Source organism: Parus major, chromosome 1 (assembly GCF_001522545.3).
Source record: "Parus major isolate Abel chromosome 1, Parus_major1.1, whole genome shotgun sequence".
In the NCBI taxonomy this organism is placed as follows: domain Eukaryota; kingdom Metazoa; phylum Chordata; class Aves; order Passeriformes; family Paridae; genus Parus; species Parus major.
The window spans coordinates 1,148,220-1,152,389 of record NC_031768.1 but is presented as its reverse complement, the minus strand read 5'-3'; the positions used below and the strand labels follow the sequence as shown (position 1 = coordinate 1,152,389).

At 34.1% G+C, this 4,170-nt stretch overlaps 1 long non-coding RNA gene across 5 annotated transcripts in view; it reads left to right on the top strand.

Annotated features, from left to right (window-relative positions):
- The window catches only part of LOC107209197, an 11,105-nt gene extending 6,941 nt beyond the window's left edge, over positions 1-4,164 (top strand). For 4 of the 5 annotated variants that reach the window (XR_004499500.1, XR_004499494.1, XR_004499475.1 and 1 more), the window contains 2 exons: positions 1,072-1,210; positions 3,577-4,164. This is a non-coding gene — a long non-coding RNA (uncharacterized LOC107209197). The remainder of the gene's footprint in view (positions 1-1,071; positions 1,211-3,576) is intronic. The other variant, XR_001523472.2, reaches the window with a different exon arrangement.
- The last annotated feature ends 6 nt before the right edge of the window (positions 4,165-4,170 follow it).

Sequence of the window (4,170 nt, the reverse complement as noted above, 5' to 3'; positions counted from 1 at the left end):
AAAGAAATAAAAATTAAAAGAGGAAAAGACAAACAGAAAGAAAATTGAGAGAAAGGAAAAAGAAACCAGATAAAAAGAAAAGGAAAAAACAAAAAATAAAAAGAAAAGGAAAAGGAAAAAGGAAAGGATTGTGGCATAACCTGCATGAAAATAAAATAAAAGGTCATTATTAAAAAGAGATTCTCACTGTACCTCTTGATTACACATGTAACATAGTTCTGTATCAACAACTGGAATATTTATATTGCTGCTTTGAAATATTCCAAGTTTTATTCCCAAAATCCATAATTATCCCAGCTTCACTGAGCTGGGAAGAGCCCTGATGTCACCTCACCCCTGACCATGCCCCCAGGTCATCCTTGTGAAAGACATTTCAAACTTCAAAATTCCCTGAATCTTGCAAAGAAGAATTGGAATTAAAAGCCAAGATCGAGTGGAAATGGTGGAGAATGGGGGGTGAAATGAAAAGTGATTAAATTTAAAACAGGAGTATAAAAAAAGTCAAATGAACTGTGATTAGGGGTTATATTCTAAGAAATTATTTTCTTAGTAATAGGCACAATAAACCAGAAAACAGAACAAAAATAATAATTAATATTAAATTAATATCAATTAAAAGAAATATTAAATTAAAAATTAATACATTAAAATAATATTAAAATTATAAATTAAATATTAAAATAAATATTAAATGTTAAAATAATTATGAACATATTAAAAATAAATATTAAAAATAAATATTAAAAATAACTATTAAAAATATTAAAAATATTAACAATAAATGACAGTTTGATGGAGCAGCATTTAAAGTAAGAGCTCCAGACAATCTGGATATTTTAAGTAAAGTGAAAAAAAATCTCTAGGAGCTTCCAAAAGCTCTGAATTATTTCCAGGCTCCCAGTAAAATGCTCTGATGGATTTAATTAAGGCTCTCAATGGAATTTTACAGAGAAAAGCAGTGTTACTAACCCAGAAAACACAGAGATTATTTTTTTAATTCAAAGTGGGAAGCTGTCCCGGGCACTGAGCACAATTTGATTTTAAAGATTGGTTTTCGTTTGTCTCCAACAGGTGAAATCCACTGAAGTCCGAGTGGTTTTCCACACTCACCTCCCGAATTCCAGGAGCAGAGGAAGGAGCAGGGAATAATGAAATCACAGCTCTTTAATGAGCCTCAGCTTTCAACAGCTCCGGGATCCTCCAGAGCAAGGTGGGATTTTAAACGGGGGTCCCTTCCCTAGGGCAGGAGGGGGGTCAGGAATCTTGGAAAAGCCTCTGGAAGTGCTGGAGAGGAGGGAATTCACTGCAGGGAGCTCCCAAGCAGAAAGAAAAGCCTGGAGGTGTCCAAAAGGAGCCAACACGAGGTTCCAGGGAAGCCACCAAGGCTTTGATGCTTCCCAGTTAATTCCAAACCAGGGCTTGATTGGATTTGACTAAAAAAACCCCATATATATATACACACACACATATATATATGCATATATATGCATATATAAATATATATATATAATATATATGCATATATGGATATATAAATATATATATTATATGCATATATAAATATATAATATATATGTGCATATATAAAAATATATATATAATATATATATGCATATATAAAAATATATGATATCTATGCATATATGCATATATAAATATATATATACACTATATGGAAAATGTATATCTATATATATATAAATATAATATATATAAAAAATGTATCTATAATTTATATATATGTAAAATATTTAAATTTTTAATATTTAATTTTAAATAATTTTAATAATTTAATTTAATATATATATAATGTATCTATAATTTATATATATTTAAAATATATATAATATAGATGATGTATATATAATTTATATATAAAAATATAATATATAATGTATCTATAACTTATATATATAAATATAATATATATATTTATATATAATTTTATATATTTACATAAATATATATAAAATAAAAATATATCTATAACAAATAAATATAAATATTTTATTAAATATATTTATTTTATAAATATATAAAATATAGAATGTCTCTTTTATACCTCACCTGTTTCATCATTCCATTGCTTCGTTAGAATAGTGCTGCTTAATCAAAATAAAAAGGAAAATAAAATAAAAGGAAAAGCAAAGATTCTTTTGGGCAGTGAGCAGGTTTAAAATACTTAAATAGAGAGAAAATGATAGGGTTTAATTTTTGTTGCAAGCTTTGTTGTTGTTTTTCTCCTGGTTTTTTAACACTCTCTGGAATAATTCATTCAGAATTTAAGTCCGGGCTGCTCCGGTCCCTGGGGGATGCTGAGAATTCAGGAATTGAGTAAAAAACAGAAGGAAGAGAGGGATTTGGCATGAAGGAGCATCTCCTCCTCCTCCTCTCTGCTTGTTCAGCCTCACTTTTGAGGAATTCCTTGGATTTCTGTTCTTCCCAGTCCAGCCCCCAGAATTCCCCCTCATTTTTCCTGCAGGTTTTTCCCGAGCTTCGGAAGCAGCTGGGAAGGGCTGGGGTTGTCTCTAATCACTTGAGCACAGATGGCATCACCCTGAGATTTTCCATCCCTGCCTTTTCTCTGAACACCCTCCCAGCCACAAAATGATGGAATTTCACACCAAATTAATGAAAATTAAGGAAACCAGGACAAACATAGCAAACATCCACATATTCTGAAAACAGTAAAAAAATTCTTGTCCTTCAATATATTTTTGTTCACTTGTAACTTTGTCTTTCCCACAGTTAAAATAACATTTTAAATAGGATACAGAACTGGTTTATACACAAATACAGGGCTTTGGGGTTCTTTTTTCTATCTCAAAATGTATTTATATTCAGTATTAACATATAAATATTGATAATATTGTATTCATATTCTTATATTGGTAATTTTTTTTTATACCACAATTTATTCTTGTCTGCAGCCAGGCAGTTTGTACCTGTCTGTGTTTACCCTGACAAATCCATCCCTCCATGCCATGCTGGAGAACCCAATTAAATTCCACCCCATTTCTGGAGCCTCATCTCCCCTCTAATTTCCAGTGCAAAATATCAGGAGCAAAAGGAATTTTTTTTTCCTCACCTCTGGCTGCAAAAAATAAAATAATTACAACTTTGATCTTCAGTCAGGGAGAAAAATGAGTTCCTATAATCCAAATGAGTCCAGCCTAATTAATAACCCCCAGGGATAAAAGTTGTTCCCACCAGACTGTGAGGGGTTGTGGCTAAAGTCTGGCATCTGTGAGCGTTAATTAATTAATTGATACCTTTAATAAATAAGGTGTGGGCTAATCCTTCCCAATGCTGAACTCTGAAAATCAAATTGATTAGCTGAGGGCTGTTTTGGAAACAGATGGGGTGTAAAGAGCTTGAGGGAACAGGGGGAGCGTGGAGAGGGAGAGATTAATTGTTAATTAATTGAGTGATGAGTGTGGGCAGCACGGAGCAATAAACCCAAAGCTCTGGGATCCCACTGGGACAGGTTTAACATCCCTGAAATCCCAAAATTCCTTTGGGAAATCGAAGAGTGACGCCTGTCCCTGGCTCTCTGTGTTCTTGCTTTCCTCACAGGGCTCAGTTCCAGCAAAATGACAAAAATCTCTGTTCCTGGTCTGGAGGGAGAGCACAGCAAGGTCTGTAACAAATTATTCCTGTTGTGATTGTATCGAGCACTCCTGAAATTTGTGTCCTACAAAGAGAATTAACAACGTGGCTGTGGGAGCTGTTAGTCCTCAGCTCTGTCTTTGTAAGGCTCAGGTGAATATTTAAAGATTATTTAATATTAATATTTATCTTTTGGTGGGGTTAAACCCTGCGCCAATGCTCACCAGCAGGCACCGGGTAGCACCGAAAGGGATTTTTGTTGGCTTTTGTTAACAATCAGGGACTGGTTATCACTGAAAGGGTTTGTTTTTTGCTGGCCTTGAAATCCTCACCTTGTGAGAATTGAAAGCAGGGAACAGGTAAATAAAGGAAAATGGGATTGTGGTGTTAATGGATAAGCTGTGCAGGGAACGGGACAGGCAGCTCTGCTGTGCTTCCTTCAGATCAGCAGGACACAAATCCTGGGTCAGACTGGAAACCTGAGCAAAACCCAACATGTACCCAGGGGAGCTGTGTGAGAACCCAAATCCTGAAACACCCAGAGGAGCTGTGTGAGAACCC